The 25,319-nt window shown below is 36.8% G+C and overlaps 1 long non-coding RNA gene across 1 annotated transcript in view; it reads right to left on the bottom strand.

Moving 5' to 3' along the window:
• LOC117286289 overlaps window positions 1-25,319 on the bottom strand; it is a 77,759-nt gene that overhangs the window by 48,467 nt on the left and 3,973 nt on the right. Inside the window, exon 2 of the long non-coding RNA XR_004517375.1 lies at window positions 9,802-9,843. This is a non-coding gene — a long non-coding RNA (uncharacterized LOC117286289). The remainder of the gene's footprint in view (window positions 1-9,801; window positions 9,844-25,319) is intronic.

Genomic DNA, 25,319 nt, shown 5'->3' with positions numbered 1-25,319 from the left:
TCTTCTTTGTTCAATGTGTACCTCCTTCCCTGAGCTCACCACGTATTTCTAGTACATACTCTGTGCCTGGCTCTCAGTGGATGCTGAAGAAATACTTGTTGTACAAACAAACGATAAAATGAATGAAGTGATACAGCCTAGCCATGTCTTCCTGATTCACCGAAGTCATATTTGGTGAATATGTCACTACCCGGTGAAAATGCAGGAGACACATATAGTATTCACCCTGTGCTCTTCCTTGGCAATTCACCAAGGAATTTTCCTGTTCACTAGCAGATTCATATGCTTACTTTGTTTAGGAAGGATTTCGGAGTGTTACACAGGGGATCCTTTTTCCTAAAGATGTGATTTTTTTCCTGGCTGGATCCTGTTGTGAAATAGCTACGTCTGGCACAGAGCTCATGTGGCACGGGATTAGGCTGTCCTCATTGTGTGAAGTGACTTGGACACGTTGCTTGGCTTATTAGAGTGGGTATTGTGGATCACTTTACAAAGGCAACAGCTGCAGCCATTACCCCAACAGTTATGTCATAATTTGGTGTGTGCGACACCTCTGCATGGTGCATGCAACAAAAATATTTATTCTTCTCATCTGTCAATATATTTGTGCCTCTCATCTCTCTCTCATTTTTCTTTTTTTTGCTTCTTACAAGGGGCAGGATACATCACAATTCCCAAACAATTGGCTTCTCTGCACAAATATTCTTAAGGCAGCTGCTTTCTTATAGCACATTTTTGAATGATTATATACGTTTTTTCATAATAAGAAACAGGCTATTTGAAATGCAGGGACAGTTTCAAAGCAGATAATGATATTCAATTAAACCAAATATGGGCTACCCCTCGGTGCTGAGGGTTAGGACTCTTTGTTTGACTCTTGAGGAAACTGATATTTTCATGGGATTATCTGGTCTAGAAGATACACAATCCTTGAAACAAACTAGAGAAGGGAACTTTTCCTAATGCACTCAACCCATCTTGGCCTCCAAATGATACAGGATCTGAGATAGTGTGAGATAATCCTCCAATTAGGTGCCGGAGGAAACTGAGCTGAAATGGCTTATCTGAAGCCACACAGTTAATCAATGCTAGAGCAGGATTAAGCTCAGGGTTGCTGGATCACAGCCATGTACATATTATACTTCTTTAAAGCCATTAGTCTGTGAGTGAACTTGAAGATCATTAGTGCGGCCAGGTTTGGAACATTAGGCTTAGGTGTCCTGAGTCAGAAATGATATGTATGTGTGGCAGAGACACAACTGGAGCACCGAAGTAGGTTCTTCTGCCAACTCCATTTCTCCCCCAAGAAGGGAGACATTCTGGCCCTATGGGCTGTGGGGCTCTCTATGCACAAGTCCAGTCACTCAGCTGAGCTGCAGGAATGACAACTACCCAGGAGGACAAGACACTGGGCCAGAGGGGTCAGATGAATCAGGGATGGGGTGGGAAAGAAGAAGACAAAGAAAGTGGTATTTATTGAGTATCTACAATGGGCTAGGTGTGAGGATTTTAGGGGGTGGGGCGGTGCTAGGGATCAAACTCAGGTCCTTGTGCTTGTGAGGCAGGCAGCAGAACCACTGAGCTAAATCCCTGGCCTCTAGGATAAGTTTTGATATTCTCATTTGATGGATGAGACAATGAAGCTTGAGAAGATGCCTTACATGCTCAATTTCTGATAAAAGCACAAGGCTTTAGAACCTAGTTTGTCTAGATCACATATTCTTAGCCAAGGCATTGTTTAGGATTGGGCATTGCCTTGAATAGTTGTGTCCCAGTGCAGAGGTGATGCTATCTAGCCAAGACTCTCCCAACACTGTCCATCTGGACCCCTTCTGCTAGCAGTAGCATCCAACAACTCTCCTACTTCATTCCACCAACCCTGTGGACTCAGTATTCAAAGAGTAGGGTATCCACCTTTGGAATCCAAGAGTTTATGATTTCTAAGAACTTAGCCCCAGGTAAGAGGATTCCTAAGAGTTCTGGGAGGGTTTTGCCTGCTTCCTTATCACTGGATGTTTGTTTCCTGTGGGTGAGGGTGGCCAGCACTCAGTGTTGATCATAGCTGCAGAAGGGCCAAACCCTCCAGATGTCCTTGAAATGAGGGAACAAGACCACCCATGCCCAGATTTCCTGAGATCACTTTGCTGAATGTTTTTGTCATTTGCTTTTAATTCAGAAGTGTTAGGAAAAGTTTGACGATAAGAGAGCATTTCCATCAAGGCTTGACTCCTCTTCCTACCAAGGACTCAGGCAGAAGCAGCAAAGTAGGACCATCTGACTCCGAGTTCTGAGACTACAACAATGTGATACATTTGAAGAAGAAACAGATTCATCTTGGGGTGAGCAAGTCAAATCATCTCCCATAAACAAGAACAATTTGTACCTAAAGTTTAAAACAAATTCCAAAGCTACTTTGAAAATATAAAAATATTCCAGAAAGACTGGCCTAAACCTTAGGGAAATTTATTATCAAGTGCAAAAGGAAGCTCAGTAGGGAAGGTTCCAGGGTTTATTGATTGTATAGCTCAGAGATATTTTTTCAGGCCTAGGGACTTTTTGGCTTTGGCTTTATCCTAAAGCAGGTTTTCCACATGGTCACATGATGAATGCTAGCAGCAACAGATAGAGCAAACTTTTATGTTTAGTTCCAGCTCAATAAAAATAGCCTTATTTTTACTTTCATAATCCCCAAGCAACCATCTTATTGAATCTCACTGGCTTAAATTAATTTAGTTGTGCTCAGCTCTGAACCAATCTCTGGCAAGAGAGAGGTAATGACCAGGTTCAGCATAGAGTAATTATCTGGTATTAAATAAGTGTTGAGAAATCTAGTTCTTGCAGGACCAGCACTTGGGAGGCACTGGCAGGAGGATGGCTGTGAGTTTGAGGCCAGCATGGGCTACATAGTGAGTTCAAGGCCAGTCTGAACTACAAAGCAAGACATTGCCTTAAAAAAAAAAAGAAAAGAAAAAAGAAAACAAATCTTCCAGTTCTTTTCCAAAAATTCACTGCAATCTAAAATCTTCACTTATAAGAATAACTTTAAGGGTTCAATCTAAGAGGCTAAACCACTACAAGTAATACAATTACAGGAGCTGATGATGTGATCCATACAAGCCATTGCCTCTGTGTTCTAGAGTTGACTCTGAAGCCATGGAGGGACAGCTAAATCAGCACTTGGGAAGAAAAACTCAGCACCTAGAGCAGTAGATCTGAGGAGCTATTTTGGTGTCACCAAGGTGAGTGGAAACTTTAGAGGGAACTAGCTTCAGTTCAACTAAGTTGACAAAACACATGCACTATAACATGATTCATTTAGTGTAAAGATTCCCAACAGAGGTGACTTTGTATTCCAGATGACATTTAGTGGTGGGTGATGGGAACTGTGGGACATATTTCTGCATTTGAGAATATGGCGTATACCTAGGAATATGGCACCTGTCACAGACAGCTATTATTAGAAGGTTAAAATGGATAGATAGAAAGACAAATAGGCAAGTAATAACATATCTTTTAATCCACAAGTTGGTTGCAAATCTGTAGAGAATATGGACTACATCTAATATTTCTTTGACCTCTCCCACACCTCATAGTGATATTTATTCAAGTTGGTATCTACCATTTCTTGACTTATTTTACTAGAGTAATCAGTCCTTTCCATTCAACCACACTTAGGAGCACACAAGATCTATTTGTAGCTAGTAATTATACACAGCATCAGTAGCTGGATCATAGGCATCTTGATACATGATTTACATATATAGCATGGATCCTTTTTGGAGAGGAATTTTACCATGTTGAAAAGAGGTTGGAATGCCAGCGTTGATACTTCCAGTTAAATTCTCAGCAAAATTCTTCCTGGTGATTTAATGGTGACAGTTAAGGCAGATGTCAATTGATTGATGAGAACGAAGCTGGAGAAAAAACTAAGCCAAGAAAGGTAATATGTCCCTTCAAAGTCACCATTTTATACTAGGTTGTTGGCACTTCCAGAAAATTCTGTGGCATGGGTTCTATCATCACTCTGAGAGCAGTGTGAATTAGAAGTGGGGAGAAATACCAGTTGATGGTAAAGTATTTATGGATCTGATGCATTGGGATTTTTCACCATGTTGTTAAAAAGTTCAGCTAAATGGTCACCAATCCCATGTAATGATAAGATGAACTATATTTCACAGAATTAGTTCTCTAGTGTTGGAATTTAAAATTTTACTTATAAAAAGCTACAAATAAGCTCCACTAAATACAGTTACTATACAAATAATTGTTATACTGTGAACATGAGTATTTCCTTAAGACACATTTCTATAAATAGAGTCATTGGGTTTAAGGGGTATTCATAGTTTAAGGTCTTGAATGTTCACTCCAGGACAAGTATTTCAGTATGTGGAGGCTAAGTCTTGGAGGACGGTTGTATATGTATTGAAATCATGGGTTTTGTTGGATATAAGTAGCCTAGCTCTATCCTTTGTCAAGAGCAAATGGGCCTGCTCACAGTAAACATTAAACAAATCTTCAGTTCTGCAATCTGGCACTCAACTGTTCATTTCTTCAACACAGCAGAAAAAAAAGTGGTTTTGATAGTGTTGCAAACACAGTGATCTATTGAAGTACTACTACAGATATTTAATTTCTGTGAAAATAATTGGGTCTGCAGGAATAATTACAGCTATCAAATTATTTCTTCCTAAAAAGAAAGAAAAGGGGGCTTAAATAATTAACTATCAGAGTCATAGCTCTTTTGATCCTCAGGAAAATAAGTATGAAACTTCTCACAAAATGAGAACAGGGAAGAGGAAAGGAATGAGGTCCTTCAATGGCCCCATCTCCCCCACCCCCAAACAAGGGCTGTCAGAGTCTTGAGCTCCTTCTGTTCCTCAGATAGCTCATGGCCTCAGACCAGTGCTAAAAGGACAAAAATAGGGGTGCTCAGAAAATGAGGGGTGTGATTTTTTGTGCTTTCTCTATCAACATGGCTTCTGTTGCATAGCTGGTTAATATACATTCACATATTCCCTTCCTCAGTCACCACAACCTCCTTACAAAGTTTGCACCACTGTGTTCATTTTTCAGATGGGAAATGAGGATCAAAGAAAGTAGGGGTTGTAGTGATTTGTAATTATCATGTAAGTTAGCACAACAAATGAAGTTTGAACCCTCAGTCTGTAACTCCAAGTGTACAACTTTTTGGTAGCCCATTTATGTCATCCATACACACAATATTTCCCCAGCAGTGTCTCCTATATACCAAGTACTTTGCTGTTGAAAAAAACATGTTTATCCTCAGTTAACCCTCTGATGTCCATGTTATCACTGTATTAGTTGGCCAGGGTTACCATAGCAAAGTACCACCAACTGAGCGTAAATGTATTTCTGAACAGAAATTTCAGTCTGGAGGCTTCAAGTCCAAGATCAAAGTTTGTCAGGACCATGCTTCCTCTGCTGTCTAAGAAAAGATCTGTTCACTTCATGTTTCTGTCTTACCACCTCTGATAGGCTTTTGACTGTGTCCCTGTAACCTAGGTTTCAAGTGACTTTCTCCTTATATGTGTATCTTTTCTCAGACCTCCCTTTTCCATAGAGGCATCTGTCACTGTGGATGAAGGACCTACCCTACTCCAACATGATGAACTTGAGTTAGAGTTAGATGAGTATGACCTCATGTAAACTGAACTAATTATGTCTTTAATTATCTGATTTCCAAATAAGGCCATATTCTGAGGATTAAAATTAGGCTTCAATATATAGTATATTTTTAGGAGAATATAATTCAACCTATAACACCATCTCCATTCTTCACAAAACAAAACTAATAGATCAAAAGTTTCTGAGCCTGCAAATGGCAAGGCCAGGATTTGGAGTCAGTTTCTCTAAGCAGGAGCCCTCAGTATTCTCCTTTTATAGTTCCTCTCTCTCCTGAATAAACATGGATTAATTCAGAGCCAATCTGACTGAAGCAAAAGTAACTGTCATGCAAACTGTACATTAGAAATGCAAATAAAATGTAACTTCAAAGTTGATTTAATCCCAGGTCAGCCCACTTGGTTGACATAGAAAGGCACACAGAAGTCATGGGAGAATCTTGATTTGGAAAACACAGGACTCACAGTCTTCAAGACTATTTCCCAGGAAAAATAATGATTGGCAACTGAACAGATATACTGATTCTCCAGCCAGTTTATACGGACTAGAATAGAGAAAATTGAGAATAGAATGCTAAATAGGGTACAAAGAATTCACATCTGAAGCTTGAGTATCCCAAGATACACCACTCCCCTCTCCTGTATCTAATTTATAATGCACCTACACTGGGAGGGCTGAATAATCCCAAGAGAGGTGCTGATGGTATGAGCTAGTTACCTCAAGCGGGGTGACCAAAGCCCTACTTTGTCTGAATGAGATTTTCAAAGCTATACCCTAGATAGAGTCAGGCGAAAGGTGGTGGTTGCCACCTACTACAGAGGGAAACCTTAAAGCCTGCATGTAAATTTGATTAATAAATAAGGAAGGGACTCCTGGTTGAAGGCCCATGATGTTGTATCAGAAGTTGTCATAGGAGCCTTCAATTTCTGGTGGGAGCAGGAATGTTTTGGACAGCACAGCTAATCCCTATGTAGCTTTTACTAGAGACACACAGTTTTGTTACATTGCTTTCTCTCTAGCTGAGCTAGAGGTATTAAGAGATAGGGAGATCACAGACAGGCTTTGGTCCTTGGTTGGCAACTGTGAAATATATCAAAGGCTAAATCTCCATTAGGAACCTTTCTAGGTCAGCCCTTCTCTCCTTTCCCTGCTTTGGTGCTTCCCGTGAACAGAAGGGAGTTTCTTTAAATTTTCTGATCATAAAAAGCAAGAAAGGCTAATTTATTCAAAATCTCTAGGGAGGAGCCTGAGGAACTCTATGTTTAAAAAAATTTTCCTTAGGTTATTATTAAAAGTGGATAAAACTGAAGACTGGATGCCAGTAGGAAACCATCTTCCCATCTCCTAAAGAATCGGATAAAAAGCCCTCCCTGCTTTCCATCCATGGTCAGGATACACAGGGCAGAGAGGAGCTAGAGAATACATGTTTCATTTTGTGGTTTATGCTTGTTGTTTGCTTGGGGTTTTGTTGTTGTTGTTGTGTATTTTATCTCAAAATAAATACCTAGGAAAGAAGACAGATGTGATCTTTGTTTTCCTTTCATAATTTGACCAGAAGGGAATCTTTACCTCTACCTGATCAAAATATTTTGAGCAACCAAAGAAGCTTGGGAAGGAAAGGAAGTGGTTTGATCTGAGGATGTTAACAGGCCTCAGCACATGGGTAGGTCGCAGAGGTTTTGTCTCAGTGTTGTGCTCAAGTCTGTGGAGGAAGGGGTGGGTTCCAGATTGCTAACCAGCGGCAGCTGGCAGCTTTATTGTTTTTTAATTAAATAACCCCCAGTCACACAAGCACAAACCAATCCCCCACCTCCTCCTCCTCTTCGTGAAACTTCATTAAGCAAGAGGACTATAATTAAACCTGGAATCTGTGGTTGACACACCTACCATCAGTCTATTGCTCTTGTGGCTGGCTGGCTATGGGCAAAAAAGCAACTGTCTCCTTTGCATTTTTATGGGCAGAGAGTGACAGGGGGAGAGGCCATCTCTATTAGTCACTTAATGGGCAACTTGGGCCTCCCTTCAAGGTGACCAGATGTGTCTCTTGTCCTTACCACCTCCAGTGTGGATGGCTGCCCATCAAATAAAGCAAGACACCTGCCCAGAAGGGCCAAATAACCTCAAACAGGTGAGGACTTAGATTCTGAGAGCAAGGGAATTTTCCTGACATTATTGCGCCATGCATTTGGGCCCAGTATGTCAAGAAAATTTTCACGTGATCGGACATGGACAGCCATGAGCATTTTTAACTTTTGCCTGCTTATTTCTCACCAGGGCCATACGGCCGCACATAAGTATGTGTCTCCCACCCTGTCTCTTTCTTGCTTGCTGTCCTGTCTTGCACTTTCACTTTTCCACCAGTGCTCTACTTCATCTTCCCTGGCTGCCTTCTCCCATGTTTGAACTCTTTTGCTCCCAATTTCTAATTGCAGAATCTGTTAGTGCTTGGTGGCTTTTCTCACTGATGTGAGAAAATAAGTTTGTCAAGACTGAAACAGGCTCCCTTAAAAAGTCTCCTCCAAGGGGAGGAGGGTGGGAAAGGAAATGGAATACAGAAAGGTAGGATTATTTTCAGATGCCATCAATACTGTGAAGTCGAATGCCTCTCCCCACTTCCAACTTGGGCAAAGCTCTGGCAATATTGTTTCCAGCAAAGCCCTCAAGCCCAAGAAAGATGAATTTATCATTTATGTCATTTCTCTTTGTAGCTCTGACAATTCATATTAGCTCAGGACCTGGCATCTCCACTTTCCACCAATGGTAAATAATCTCTTTTTGATTTCTGTAATGAGAAACATCATAAGCACAACATATAAAAGAAGATTCATTGGTCTTTTGTTTCACATGTGAGCATCTTGAAAAATTGAGTCTGTGTTGCTATTTGGGCATTAATTCCTGACACTTCATTTATCATATTTTGATTGTTTCTAAGAGAACACCATATTTTAACTTGTTGGGAATGATTTAACTGATCAAATACATGGCATCTGGTTGTTATAGCAACTAAAGTTCTAAAAATAATATAAAGTAAAGACCACCTTTAATTGAAACCTGAAGAAGTTGTTATGGTAACTGGAAATTTTAAAAGTAACTAGGTTAAACTATGTTTCATTTTATCTAGCACTTTGCACAAACAAAGTCTGATTAAAATATCAGGTTTAATTTAATCAGTTAATTAATGTCACTAAATGTCATTTATCTTATAACTCATTTACATTCACTGCTGAATTATACACAATGCTAATTTGTCAGTAGTCTGACTACACTTTAAAATTCTGGGAACAGAGGTGAAGTATGTCGTGAGAGTGTCATACTGGGCGTGGATGTTAACCTAAGATCTAATCCTGCCTCTCAGACTCCTGAAGCCTCCATTTCTTCAACTGTGAAATGGGGACGATATTGCCACCTCTATTTTTGCCACATTGCTGTATGGATCAAATGCATCTACATACATGGATGTGTTTTAATACTCTACAATGAAACACTGTATTATTGTATCACATTCCTTAGTTGATGTACTACTTTGATATTGAATTTCAAAGAAAGTAACTATATGAAAATAAACTAGAAATGTTTACACTTACAATACTGAATATAACTGAGTTTAGTGACTAAAGGATTGAGATTTAACATTCTTATCTTCAATGCTAAAAGTTGCAAACAAAAATTGGAGGTATCTTGAAGATAAGGGTAATATTAAGCCCTTCTTTGATATCCTCTAAAATATTTTGCATGTAGAAGGTGCTTGAATTCTACTTAGTGACTTTGTATTAATACACAGTGTTTTAGGAATAAGGTCCACGTGCTTGGGGACTTATGCTTAAGCAAAGTCATAAAAGCATCAAATTACTTCCATCTTGAGAAGAGAAGCAAACATGCAAAAAATACCCTCAATTAAAATTCACAGCTTCCATGATAGGAAAGGGGGGGGCTCAGCTCTATAGGAAGTTAAGTGGTGAGTTAACTTAAGAAAGACCAAAAAGAAAGGTAAGCCTTGAAGTATATATCCCAGGTGCAGGAGGGCAGGAGGAGTGAGAGATGTCATTCCATTCAGTGGGAGTAGTGTGCTTGGATGCGTGTATGCTTTCCCAAAACTCCCCCTGAGGAGATCCACAGAGAGGCAGCAGGAGCTGCAACTGAAATATACAGGGCTCTTACCCATTTTTGCCATCTAGAAGGCCAGAAGTTAGTGCTTGAGACCTGAAAATAAATAGTATTGGTTTCAAAAACAAAACTGCAAAATTGAATTCAATAAATGTTTAAACATCTACAAAATGTAACATTGGGCCAACTTCATTAGTTGTCGTGTGTACAACTCCTAAATATTTCATTACACTTAAAACAATTTGGAGCTTACATTTTTCTCACTTCGCAAGAATTTCCCACTATGCAATGTGATTGCCAAGAAATCATAGCCAACCTCAAATTAAGCTAGTTATCTGTAGCCAAATTATTTCCAAAGCATATTTACATTTTTTTACCCCCAAAGTAGATGTGTATTAATACATTTGATTTGGTGTAGGGTAGAAATTCAGAAGTAAGAGTTCCAAAGTTCCAAGGGCCTATAAGAGCTTTACTAACATAGGTAGGCCTGTTTACTTTCTTTTCCTTTTTTTGTGTGTGTGAAAAAGCAAAACTAAATTTTTAAAATAAGAGGAAATGACATAAGAAAACCATGATAAGACATAGATATATATATTTTACAACAATGACAGACTAAGTATAATGAGAAGAAATACGACTCTTATAAAAAGATTGATGAACTAAGAGCAAGACCTGAATTCTACGCCTGGCAAGTGGGTGATTCCAAATGAATGGCTCATCTCCTCTGGACCTCAGTGTCACCTGCCTCAGGGGAGTAGGCTGCTATCATCCCCAGGAGCATTTCTCATAAGTTCATGTGACTTCATCACTCTCTGAAAGTCACAACAAACTGACATTAGGAAATAATTTTCCTTGGTCTTCTCTCCTTTAGCTTTTCCAACAGCTTTATTAAATTCTTGCATTAAATTCCTGCCTGCCCAAAGTACCTGGAGCTGATTTCTATTTATATGAACTAGACTAATTAATATACTCTAATTAATCTTAAAGTCATCATGAGTGATAGAACTATTTTCCACTAGTATTAAGAACAGCATTTTGTTCTATATATTATAATATACCTTGAATCAAGTAGGGTGACTTGTCAATAGCAAAACACCTTTATACTTCTTGCTTCTTTGTCCATGGACAAGAGCAGTTGATTATTAATCTGATCAGAAAAGCATCCCTTCTCTCTCAATACAGATCAAGTCAGCTGCTATCAGTCATTAAGATCTGGCATTAAATATTAAATCTATTTTTTATTCCCAACTGAATTGGAAAATTAAGTGCAAGAATGTAAAGTGACTTTCAATTTAACTCTTTTTTTGAAAAGACAGAGACCACACTACTTAGCCTTTTTCTATAGTTGTGGTTGGGGATTGTGGAAAAAGTTCCCTTCTTATTTTTCTTTAAAAACAGGCAAATGGAGAAGAATTAATGAGATGGGAAAAATGAGAGTAACTAAAGTTGTATTTATAATAATGATGTGATTTTATATCTTACAAAATGTATCTGCAGTTCAATCTATATTTGTAGCCTTTGATTAGTAGTATCCAAATACATACATGTAATATAAAATGAAGGAAAGATTTTTTCTTTGTTTTTTCTTAAAAATTAGAAACAGCCAGCACTACAAATAATTCTAAACAATATCCTAGAAAAAGACAATGAAGGTCACAACAACATGAGGCCGAATAGAGCAAATCAAGTAGGCAAGGCAAGAAACTAAAGGGAGAGGGGAGAAAAATTAAAAAGAGCCAACAACAGGACAATAACATGACAATGATAAGTCAACACATATCAGTTATAACCATCAAAGTCAATGGCCTCAATTCACCAATCAAGAGAAATAGACTGGCAGAATGGATTAAGAAGCAAAATCCAACAATATATTGTATACAAGAAGCACATCTAGTTCAAAAAGAAACTCAAGAGACTGAAAGTGAAAGGATGGCAAACAGTTCTCCATGTGATAGAAAAAAGCAGGGGTAGTTATCTTATTTGCAGACAAAGTAAATTTCAAAACAAAACTGATTGAGACAAAGAAGGCCACTACATCCTTGTAAAGGGAACAATACAAGAGGAAGAGATGACAATCATAAATACATATACATACATACATATATATATATAATATTAATGCTCATAAGTTTATAAAACAAATAATAATGGACACAAAAAAACAAATAAGCCTAACAATTGTAGTGGGGGACCTCAATACCCCACTATCACAAATAGGCAGATTATCTAGACAAAAAACATCAACAATTAAATACTAGAACTGAACCAAGCTTTTGAACAAATGGATTTAATAGACATCTACAGAGTGGTCAACCCCACAAAATCAGAATACACATTCTTTTTGTCTGCACATGGGTCATTCTCCAAAATAGACCACACACTAGCTCAAAAAGCATGTTTAAATAAATGCAAAGGAATCAAAGTTATCCCACATATATTAGCAGATCATAGTGCATTTAAACTGGAGATCAATAGCATAAGAAACCACAAGAACTTCCCAGACACATGGAAATTGAACAATACTCTCCTGAGCAATCAATGGGTCACAGAGGAAATTAAAAAAGAAATTAGACAATTTTTACAAATTAATGATAATGTCAATACAACATATGGGACACAATGAAAGCAGTTCTATGTGAAAAATTCATAGCAGTGAATGCACACAGTGGGAAAACAGAGCAAGCTCAAATAATCTAATGATGAATGTTAGGCTCCTTATAAAAAGAAGAGCAAGAAAAACCCAAAGCTCATACAAGGGAGTAAATTATAAAGATCAGAGCAGAAATAGATGCAATGGAGACTAAGAAAATGATACAAAAAATCAGTAAAACAGAGTTGATTTTTTTAAAAGAATAAATAAAATTGATAAACCTTTAGCCAATCTTTAACAAAAAAGGAAAGAAAAGGCTCATATGCATGCAATTAGGAAAGAAAAAGATGAAGTAACAACAGATCCAGCAGAAATCCAGAGGACTATCAATAATTAGTTTGAGAACCTATACACTAATCAAATGGAAAACACAGAAGAAATGAACAAATTTCTCTTTTTTTCTCTCTCCTTGAATTTAATGGTACATTTTAGGCATAGAGTACAGTTACATTCATCATTGGGATCTTGTACCTTTACATGACTTGATTCTTATGAATTACCAAAGTTGAATGAAGAGAAAAAAACTCTAAACACTCCAATTACAAACAGTGAAATTGAAAACATAATTAAAAGTTTAGCAATGAAGAAAAACGCAGGTCCTAATGGCTTCACTGCTAAATTCTACAAGACATGTAGAGAAGAACTACTGCCACTACTCCTTAAACTTTCAAATTGATAGGGAAGCAATACTTCCAAATTCATTCCTGGAAGCAAGTGTTACTTTGATTCCAAAACCAGGGAAAGACCCAACTAAAAAAGAGAACTACAGGCCAATCTTCCTAATGAACATAGATGCAAAAATCCTTAATAAGATACTAGCAAACAGAATACAGAGGGTCATCAAGAAGATTATACACCCTAATCAAGTTGGATTTATCCCAGGGATACAAGGATGGTTAAACATATGTAAATCAATAAATGTAATACACTATATTAACAGAGCCAAGGACAAAAACCATATGATCCTCTCAATAGATGCAGAAAAAGCATTTGACAAAATTCAACACCCATTCTTGATTAAAAACTCTGCAGAAAATTGGAATAGATGGTCTTTATCTCAACTTGATAAAGGCTATCTATGAAAAACCAACAGCCAACATCATAATAAATGGTAAAAAACTGAAAAACCTTCACTCTAAAATTAGGAACAAGACAAGGATGTCCACTATCACCACTTTTGTTCAATATAGTTCTGGAAACATTAGACACAACAATTAGACAAGAGAAAGAAATTAAAGCAATAAAGATAGGAAAGGAAATTAAATTGTCATTATTTGCTGATAACATGATACTCTACATAGAAGACCAAAATCTCTGTCAAAAGACTTCTAGACTTACTTGACAGATTCAGTAGAGCAGCTGGATACAAGGTCAATAATCACAAACCAATAGCTTTTTTGTACACAAATAACAGACTCATGGAGAGAGAAATTAGGGAAACAATTCCTTCATAATAGCATCCAAAAAAATGAAGTATCTAGGATTCAATCAGACAAAAGAAGCATAAAACCTCTACACTGAAAACTATAGCACTCTAAAAAAAAAGAGAAGGAAGAAGATATAAGAAAATGGAAAGACAGAATCAACATAGTGAAAATGGCCATACTGCCAAAATGGCTATACAGATTCAATGCAATTCCAATTGAAATCCCGACAGTATATTTTACAAAACTAAAGAAAACAATCCAAAAATTCATTTGGAACCAGAAGAGACAAAGAACAGCAAAAGCAATTCTAGGCAACAGAGACATGACAGGGTGTATCACAATCCCCAACCTGAAACTATACTATGTCGTGAGCTGCTACGTCAGGATCCTGCCAGCAGGTCCTAAACCTGAAAGGACGAGGACAGAGAGACGGGAGGCACTTTTCTTCTCATGTTACTTGCTTGCTTTATTACAGAACCTTTTCCTTTTATACTCTCCAGCTGCACGGGAGCGAGAGTACCGCCCACACATTCCAGAAGGAAACAATAACAACTATTATGGGTTACAGCTGCTAGGCAATAGATCAGACCACCAGCTGAACTAGCCCATTGCTATGGGTGATGGCATGTCCACACTGCTCGGGTGAATCACAGGTCAATGCTCTCCATAATACTACAAAGCCATTGTGATAAAAACAGCATGGCACTGGTGAAGAAAAAGACCTGAAGATCAGTGGAATAGATTGGAAGATACAGAGACAAAGCCAGGTATGGTGATACATGCCTGTAATCCAAGCACTTGGGAGGCTGAGGCAGGAGGATTGCTGTGAGTTCAAGACCAGCTTGGGCTACATAGTGAATTTCAGGTCATTCTCAACTACATAGTGAGACCCTGTGTCAAAAAACCAACCAAACAAACAAACACAAAGCAGAAGATACAGAAACAATGTACTCAGCTACCTCATCTTTGACAAAGGAGCCAACCATCCTCAGGGAAGGAAAGATAGCCTCTTTAATAAATGGTGTTGGAAAAACTGGATTTCAACTTACCAAATATTAAAACTACATCCTTATATTTCACCATGTACTAAACTAAAATCCAAGAGGATTAAAAAATCTAAATATTGGGCTGGAGATTTAGCTCAGCAGCTCTGTGACCTGCCTTGCAAGTGCAAGGACCCAAGATCAATCCCTGGTATCCCCCCCCAAAAAATCTAAATATTAAAAAACTCTAAACTTGCTGGAAGATAAGTTAGGTAGAACTCTCAAAGACATTGGCATAGAAAATTATTTTATAATCAAATATTCAGTAACACTGGAACAAGCACAAAGAATCAGCAACTGGATCTCATCTTATTAAAAAGCTTCTGCACTGCAAAAGAAACTACCCACAGAGCTAAGAGACAACCTACAATGTGGGAAAAAATTTTATCAGCTGTTCCTCAGAAAAAAGATTATTATCTAGTGTGGGAGACAGTCATGGCCCCCTGGAATTTGACATTTGAAAGACAACTTCTTTCTTTATAATCAAGGCATTGACACAATGTGTGGTCAGGATGTTTCTAATTAGCATTTGTTAACATTTGTTCCTTTTTAAGGACGGCACGTGTTAAACTTGTTTTTGACCCTGCATGGGAGAAACTGGAAGAGATAGCCAAAGATCTGATGTTATCTGTAGGAGTCAGGTGCTTCCTGTTGACGTGCCTTTAAAAGGAGCTGTTTCTGTAAAATAAATCAGACTTCTCTTGGTCTCCGCTTGGGTTTGAGTGTTCTTTTCTTTCTCAATCCTCACTCCCCAACTCAGGCATGTTCATGTTGTGACAGCTGGACTGCCAAAATCTAGAATATATAAAGAACTCCAAAAAAATCAGCCCCCCCAAATATAAAGACCTAATTCAAAAATGGGCATCTGAAATGAATAGACATTTCTCAGAAAAACAAGTAAAGGCAGCAAGTAAATATATGAAAGAATATCAATATCCCTGGTCCTTTGAGAGATGCAGGTGAAAACAACACTGAGATTCCACCTCACCCAAGAAAGAATGGCTGCTGTCAAGAAATTAACCAGTAACAAATGTTGCCTGGGTTGTGGGGAGAAAGGAACCCTTCTCCATTGTCAGTGGGAGTACATACTGGTGCAACCACTGTGGAAATTAATATGGAGATGCCTTAAACAACTAGGATTAGAGGTCCCATTTGACCCAGCTATCCCTCTGCTGGGTATCTCTCCAAAAGAATTATACAACAGCGATATATGTGTACCCATTTTTTTAGTGACACAGTTTGTAATAGGTAAAACTTGGAAACAGCTCAATTACCCATCAGCTGGAGACTGGATAAAGAAGATGTGGTTTTTCTATAAAATGGAGTACTACTCAGCCATAAAGAGTGATAAATTAGTCATTCATATGAAAATGGATGCATATTGAGGCCATACTCTTCAGTGACATAAATAAGACACACATGTGTAAGTAATGAATAGATTCTCTGGTGTGAAAAAGTGTAAATAAGATCCAAATTGTATAACTGATAATGTGAAATAGGAAGAAAAGGGGTAAAGGTGTAGGGGAAGTGGGAAGGGTAGGGAAAAGCTAAAAAGGAAAAGAAAAAATATGAGAAAAGGAAAAAATTGAAACAAAGTCTTTGTAAATCAGGGAGAGGGTTGAAGGGCTGGGATATGGGGGAAAATGAGAACCAAGATCTGTCATGTAAAGGTACAAGATCCCAATGATAAATGTAACTACTGTATATGTAAAAACTAGCAATAAACTCAATAAAAAAACTAGAAACACGTTGTGCCTAACCCTTTTGTTGATGGTTTGTAAATTAGGTTTATTAATGTAATAGCTTTTTAAACTTTTGTTTCTAATCATAGACTCCTTAAACCAGAGAAGTTCTCCAGAGGTCTGCAACTGTAGCCCTCTGCCTGTACCTAAATGTTCCCAGATTAATGATCATCATTTCTGCTCCGCAGTGACTTACTTCAAAGGAGTTAATTTTTGCTTTTACTTTTATCCTTTGAAGCCTCACTTTTGTCACTGATTCACAGTAATTAGCATATATGTGTTTAGTTGGCTAACTCTTGTCTTCTTTCTCAATTGGATGCTGCTTCTCACAATCCAATATTGACTTGAACTGTCCTCCCCAAACCACCATTTCTCTTATACTATATTTAGAGCTAGGCTTCAAAAAATGTGACAAAGATGTTAATCATATGCTGTTTTACAATTGTCTTTGATACAAGAGACTGGAATTATTGAGGCTGTAGAGTAACATCATTTGCATGTTATCCACCTGCACATCAGTACTTACAGAAAGACCAATGCTATTAAAAGTAACTAGCTTGTGGGTTTCACTTTTGACAATGCTGTAGTTACTGGTATCAGCCTTGGCTTCCACTGTAGATAATAAGAAAACATAAGACATTTTACAATACTGGACAAGAGCCAGGACAGGACTGTGATCCATGAGAAGAGGCACATAAACATGTAAGCCCTAGAATCTATCTGAAGGCACTTTCTGGACTGTGGTTCAGGGAGGACATACACATCTTGTTAAAGTAAAAAGCAGAGACTACAGTGAGAAGGATAGGGAAGGGGGAATAAGGGAAAAGGAAAAAAATATGAGAAAATGTAAAAATGGAATTAAAGTATGTGAAAGGGGGAGGGGAGGGGAGGGTGAAGGGAGGGTGGGGACAAGGGGAAAAAATGAGAACCAAGACCTGGCATGTAAAGGTACAAGATCCCAGTAACGAATGTAACTGTACTGTCTACCTAGAATGCACCAATAAATTTAAAAAAAAAAAAAGCAGAGACTAGAGTTGACTAGAGTTTGGGCAGGTGGAAGCCACTGATATTTGCCTTGTAAGTCAAACTACTGGAGAAGCAAAAGATAAAAAGAGGTATGGTTCTAATGAGCAATTTTATCTCCATACTGTCTTGTTCTCTAAGACTTTGAGGTGTGTGTGTGTGTGTGTGTGTGTGTTTGTGCTCACACATGTGAACACATGTATGATTACTTTTCAGTCTATAATATGCACATTTGATTTATTAATTCAGAACAAAAGCAATATGTATATATCAGAAAAATAAAGTATGTTCATAAAGTCATTTCCTATGCCAATGTCTTTGAGAGTTCTATTTAACTTATCTTCCAGCAAGTTTAGTGTCTCTGTTTTATATTTAGATCTTTTATCTACTTGGATTTTAGTTTAGTGCATGATGAAAGGCAGGGGTCTAGTTTCAATCTTTGACAAGTTGAAATGCAGTATTTCCAACACCATTTATTGAAGAGGTTGTCTTTTTTTTTTCCACTGAGGATGACTGGCTCCTTCATCAAAGATGAGGTAGCCAAGTGCGTCTGGAGTTGTTTCTTCATTTTCTAATCTATTCTACTGATTTTCATGTCTATTTCTTTACCAGTACCATGCTGTTTTTATCACAGTGGCTTTGTATTATAGTTTCAAATTGGGGATTGTGATAAACCTTGCCATGTCTCTGTTGCCTAGAATGGCTTTTGCTGTTCTACATCTCTTTTTATTCCAAATAAATTTTTGGATCTCTAGTTTTGTGAAATATACTGTTGGGATTTCAATCAGGATTGCATTGAATCTGTATAGCCATTTTGGAAGTATGGCCCTTTTCATAATAATGGTTCTTCTTACCCAGGAACAAGGGACATCTTTCTACTTTCTTCTATCCTCTTCCTTCTCTTTTTTCAGAGTGTTGTAGTTCTCAGTGTAGAGGTTTTTTGCTTTTTTTGTTAGATTGATTCATAGATATTTCATTTTTTGGATGCTATTGTGAAATAGATTGTTTCCCTAATTTCACTCTCAGTGAGTCTTTGCTATATTGTACTTTGTATAAATTGCTTTTGCTCAGTATCAAGAATAAATGAAATGTACATATTGTAAATGTATGTATTTACAATGTATATGAGGTCAATTACAAAAATAAATTCTATTTTCATGTACTATTATTAAATAAGAATTTCATAAACATTGTTAAAGATCAAAGAATATGGGATATTTAGACATAATTTTAGAAAGTCTTATGCAAAATTTGTATTCTGAATACTATAAAAAGTGCTGATAAAAATTAAATGATATAAATAAGACTAGAAATATATAAAAAATCAAGTAAATATATTCCCTAAATTGATCTTTATATCTAATGCCATTTCAGTTATAAGTATCAACAGGGTTATACTTCCAGGAGGTGGCAGAGTGGTGAGCGACAACAAATCAGCTTCTCAATCATTCAGAATGCACACCTAGGAAAGACCTGATGGGAAAATTGGAGCCTACAGAGAAACTGTAAAGACAGAACACAATGCAGAAAAATCAAGGGCAATCTGTACTTACTTTCCAGCTCCTGGGTTGTGGTTTGCAAGAAAGGAGTACTGAATCTACTCTGACACAATGAAAGTGAGGGGCTGGAGAAGTCTTCAAGGAGAAATCCAGAAGTGGAATGGACCAACAGATGCTAGCTACAGCTGGTCAGTTACTCCAGTCCAAATGTCTCTCCTTCTCTGGAGAGAGTGGTTGGATGCCATTCCAGGGAGAGGTCAACTGAATCTAGGACTATGAGCAGCCATGGGTTGGTGTCATTTCAGGGCTGTCAGTGTTATGCACTCACAGTGACTGGATGAGGGACAGACAGAAGAAGCATTGAAAGCCAGGTAGCCATGGTCAGGCTGGCAAGAGAGCTCCAAAGGGTTTTAAACTAAATGACCCATATGCAACAGCCACAACCAGAGGCTAGGCTCAGTGTGAATCTTGGTGGATTTGAAAGTCCTAGAATCAGCACCTCAACTCATTCCTACTGCCTGTTTACTGATGATGGTATTCAGAATGGATCTGGCTCTGACAGCCTTTTTAAAAAATCTACCAACAAGAACAGGGACATGTCTTTACTGGACACTGCTTTAAAACTATAGATGCAGTGACTGGGGATTTAGCTCAGTGGTTCTGCCACCTGCCTTGCAAGTGCAAGGTTCTGCGTTGGATCCCTGGTACCCCCCCCAAAAAAAAACCAAACAAAATACTGTATACACAGGAAGAAAACCACAAATTTGAAATCGAGGTACATTTTTTCCTGTTTTTGTTTGTGAATGTGAGCATTGTTTTTAGCTTTATTTGGCTTTCTTTTCTTCCTTCCTTTTTTTCTTCAGCAGTTTCTTGGGGCTTTGGAAATTTTCATTTGCCTTTCTGCCTTGCTTCTTAGCTCTTTTCCTTACTTTTTTCTTTTTATTCCTTTTAATCGTTATAACTCATAATTATTTCTCTTTTATTTTTACTCTCTATATCATTTTTCTCCCTCTTTTGTCTTCTACTTCTTGCTAGATTTTTCTCTCACATTTACTTAATTGTATAAAGATCTTTCTACTCCTCAATGAGATCTTTTGTACCACTTCTCTCTTCTCATATCAGAGTTTAAAGTATCAAAGATTTCTTCTTGAATACCCCATTCTCAAACCCTATATTTTTAACAGTAGAACAATGAAGTTTTGTTAATCTTTTGATAGCTAACTCTGTAATTTACTGTTGAATTCTTTTCAACCATTAGCTGAGATATAGCTGTTACATTTAGAACATATTAGATGTAAGTCAATACCTGGGTTGTTGTAATGTTTAAATCGTAATTGCTTATTTCCTCTGTATGATTAAGAGTGATACACAATTTGTTTTATGGTATATTAATATCTCATTTGTCTATACTAATGGTATACTATAAGTGAATACTATCCTTGATTGGATTAGATTATTAGATTAGGGATTAGAGATGATATAACTGAAAAGATGGTGGAAGTAATAACCAAAAGTGATGCAGGAGCTTTCAGAAGACACTTTTTAAAAGCTGAATGATCTAAATGAAATTATACAATACACAGATGAGCATTTTACCAGGGAATTAGAGACCCTGAAAAGATTTCAATCAGAAATCCAGGAGATTAGAAATAATAGGGAAGGTATGGAAAGCAGAATGGAACAATGTGAGGACAATGTCAGAACTAGACAATGATAACTTCAAAAATCAGCTATTCAAATACACTTTAAAAACAAGAGAATATGAAAAATGGATCCAATCACTGCTAACTCATGCAAATAAGATTACTCTAATAATAGTGGGAATAATTAAAAAATCAGAAAATAATAAAGTGGCATAAAAAACCTGTTCATGTAAATAATGGCAGAAAACTTCCCAAATATAGAGAAAGAAATAAAAAGATAGTTGGACCATCTAGAACCCCAAGTAGCCATGACCAAAAGACCAAAAGGAAAAAAGGATTATTTTGACTCAGAATTTGTAGAGATTTCAGTCCATAGTTATTTGGTTCTAAGGAAGGACAGCATGGCAGAGGAGAGTTGCTCATGGCATGGTGGCAGGAAGCAGAGAAAGATCGAGTGGAAGGGTGGAAGATGCAACCTTCTAGGCCACATCCCAGTAACCCACCTCCTCTGACCAGGATTCAATCCCAAAATCACGCTTAGCCATAAATTCATCAGTGGACTGATTCACTAATGAGTACCACACTCCCATGATCCAATCACCTCCCAAAGCCCCACCTATAAGTGCATCAGGCTTTGGGGGAACATCTAGATGTAAACCTTAACAACTAACAATGGATGAGGAATCTTCACTGGCAATTGGTATTTTGGGTTTAACTTTTCAGGTTTTAGACATTTAGCTATAAGTGAGTATTAGTGTTGTTTTGTTGTATTAATTTGCACTTTCCTGACTACAAATGGTGGTAGGCATCTTTTTATATATGCTTATTGGCCACCTGTCTGTTTTATATGATGAAACTGTCTGTTCTGATCTTTTGCCCATTTTTTTACATGAGTTCCTTGCTTTATGAAGGCTAAATTTGAAGAAATTTTTGTATATTTTGGTTCACCTTTTATCAGACATGTGTTTTACAAATAAATGTCTCCTATTTTGTGAGTTTTCTTTTTTTTATTCTGTTAACATTTCCTTCACAGAGAACTTTTAAAATTTAATAAAATCCAACATTATAAGAAGTCAAATTTTAGTAAAACCTAATTTTAGTAAAATATAAAGTTTTTTTTTTCTTCTTTCATGGGTCATGCTTTTAGTATTATATTAAAAGCTCGTCACCAAACCACAGGTCATGTGCATTTTCCACATTAGAAGTTTAGTTTTGCATTTTATATTTACTCTTATTAAAGTTTTAAGTAGCTATGAGGTATTATAGTTTAGGCAGCTGGGCTTGTGGAAAATGTAATTTATTTGACAAAACATATTTTTCTTTCTGAGTCTTTGGAAAGTAGGGTCCCCTCCTTCCTCAAGGAGATATAATTAGCTCAATATGAAGGCTTTGATGAGTTTAGAAATAACCTGTTTCTAAAAAGGTTTTAGGAACTGTACTATAGTAACATCTTATTAATCCTTATAAGATTCATATGCTAATTAACTTGATATAAAACAAAAAATTAAAACCTAAATTTTTCAACTATACTGGAATTGACAGAAGAGTGGAGAGAAATACCACTGCAGTACTAGGATTAGAAGAAAGACTATAAAAGGCATCTTAGATTTCATATAATAAAAACCATTACAGCCCTAAATTTCAACCTAGACTTTTCTTCTATAATGATAGTCCTCTCATAGTTATGTTAGTTGCAATGCATTTATTTTCCCTTGTCCTTCTTAAGAATAAAAGGGAGTCATTTGAAATCTAATAATTTCCTTCTGGATACTACTCTGGTCACATGACATAAATTTTGATATGTAATATTTTTGTTGTCAAATTTTATACTTTTTGCAATTGCTGTAAGAATTTTTGCCTTGACTCAATAATGGATTCTTTCTAGTCAATGTGTGCTGTACATTTTGTACTTTTATAACTTTCTGTATGATCTTATCCTTTGGTCAATGTTTCATTGAAATTAGAAATAAAGTTAAATTCTATAGTTTATCAACATGAACTTTATTTACATTTTTCATCAGTCTTTCAAGAAAAGAAGAAATATATCAAGCTTTTCACAATGGACTTTTGTCCATTTCCCTTAATTTATAGCACATTTCATTTTGTAATATTTTGATATAATGCTATTTGGCACATAAAACTTCATGACAGTTTTATATCTATTGTGAAATATAGAGACAGAATGTATTTGTCCCATTTAATATTTCTACTTTAATTTATATGTTTTTATTAGTATTGGTACTGTTTCTGATTGCATTTGCTTGGTATATTTGCTCACTTTTAATCATTTAGTAAGTTTTTGTGGGGTAATTTTTATCTGATGGGTCTTTGGAAAATGTCACATATATGTCTCTTCTCTTTCTATAAAATCTAAAGACATTTTCTTTTAATGAAGGAATTTTTCCCCAGTTGTATTTTTTTCTTTTTTTCCACCAGTTGTATTTCTAGTCTTTTTTTCCACCATTAAGTTTAAAGGTACATTTAAAGCAAACAAAACAGCTACTTTTTTGTTGTTGTTGTTGTTTATTTGTTTGTTTTTTGAGACAGGGTCTCACTATGTAATTGAGACTGACCTGGAACTCACTATGTAGCCCAGGCTAGTCTCACAGCATCCTCTTGTGTTGGCCTCCCGAGTGCTGGAATTATAGGTGTGTGCCATCACGCCTGGCTACAAAACAGCTACATTTATCATTGGGATCTTGTACCTTTACATGATATGTTTTGGTTCTCATTTTTTTCCCCATACCACTGGCCTCCTTTCACCCCTTTCACTCTTCCATATTTACAAAGACTTTGTTTCCATTTTTTCCTTTTTTCAAGTTTTCTTTTCCTTTATTTTATTTTATTTTTTTTAAAATTGAGTTTATTGGTACAATCTAGGTATACAATACAGTTACACTCATCATTGGGATTCTGTACCTTTACATAATAGGTCTTGATTCTCATTTTTTCCCCTTGTCCCTGCCCTCCCTTCACCCTCTCCTCCCCTCCCCATTTACAAACACTTTATTTACATTTTTTCAGTTTGTCATATTTTTTTCCTCTCCCTTATTACCTTTCCCCCACCCTTCCCACTTTCCCTACACCTTTAGCCCTTTACTTCCTATTTCACATTATTAATTATCTCATTAGGATCCTGTGTACTATTGTAGTTTTTCACACCAAAGAAACTATTAGGTATTTCAGTTAAAGAAATCTCTGTATGAACATTAAAAATAGGGAATCCTACAATAAAACTAAAAAGGTTTTGCCTTTATTTTCTTTCCTCTCCACTTCCCACTTACCCTTTAGCCACTTCCTTCCTGTTTCACACTCTCAATTATACCATTTGAACCTTTAGTTATACTTTTATTTTTTCACACCAGAGGAACTATTTTGTATTTATTCATGTTTGTCCTATTTATTTAACGTAAGAGTATGGCCTCAATGTGCATCCATTTAGCTATAAATGTTTCTAGTTTCTTATTCTTTATGGCTGAGCAGTACTCCATTTTATAGAAAAAGTACATCTTCTTTATCCAATCTCCAACTGATGGGCATTTGGGTAGTTTCCAAGTATTAGCTATTACAAACTGTGCCTCTATATACATGGGTGCACATACATCACTGTGGTATGATTCTTTTAATTCTTTGGGAAAGATACCTAGCAGAAAGATAGCTGGGTCAAATGGGACCTATAATCCTAGTTCTTTGAGGTATCTTCATATTGATTTTCACAGTGGTTGCACCAGCCTGCACTCCCACCAACAATGAAAAAGGGTTCCTTTCTCCCCACAGCCCTGCCAGCATTTTTTATTGGTTGTTTTCTTGATAGTAGTCATTCATTCTGGGGTGAGTTGGAATCTCAGTGTTGTTTTCATCTGTATCTCTTGAGTGACCAGGGATGTTGAACATTTTTTCATATATTTATTTGCTGCTTTTACTTGTTTGCCTGAGAAGTGTCTGTTCATTTCAGGTGCCCATTTTAAAACGTGGTCTTAGTATTTGGGGGGGGTGATTTTTTTGAGTTCTTTATATATTCTAGATAGTAGTCCTTTGTCTGAAAAGTACATAGCAAAAATTTTTCCCACATTTTACATTGTCTCTTAGCTTTGTTGGCAGTTTCTCTTGCACTGAAAAAACTTTTTTAATAAAATGAGATCCAGTTGTTGATCTTTGTACAAGTTCTCCTCTGCCGAGATGTTCATAAAGTCATTTCCTATGCCAGTGTCTTTGAGAGTTCTACCTAATTTAATTTCCAGTAAGTTTAGTGTTTCTGTGTATATAATATATTACTTTGATGTTCTCTAATATTTTGGGAGGAATCTATCCTGTTTTGTACTCACTGAGAGTTAACTTTAGTTTCAAATATACTTCAACCAAGAGATGGCCAGTGTTGATGTCCTTTCTGCCTTTTCCTGTGAAGATAACAACTGTATCAGAAAAATTTCGCAGTGAGTCTGGACATGATCTCAACAAAGCTCACAGGCAGTCATTACCCGTTAGCAACTTTTAGGACTTAACAGGGAATGAACTTGCCATACTTGACTGATTGAGCAAATGATT

The sequence above is a fragment of the Fukomys damarensis genome, unplaced genomic scaffold, assembly GCF_012274545.1.
Source record: "Fukomys damarensis isolate Sample0158 unplaced genomic scaffold, DMR_v1.0_HiC HiC_scaffold_16, whole genome shotgun sequence".
Classification (NCBI taxonomy): domain Eukaryota; kingdom Metazoa; phylum Chordata; class Mammalia; order Rodentia; family Bathyergidae; genus Fukomys; species Fukomys damarensis.
Note: the sequence above shows the minus strand (reverse complement) of the source record. Positions and strands in the feature narration are given on the sequence as shown.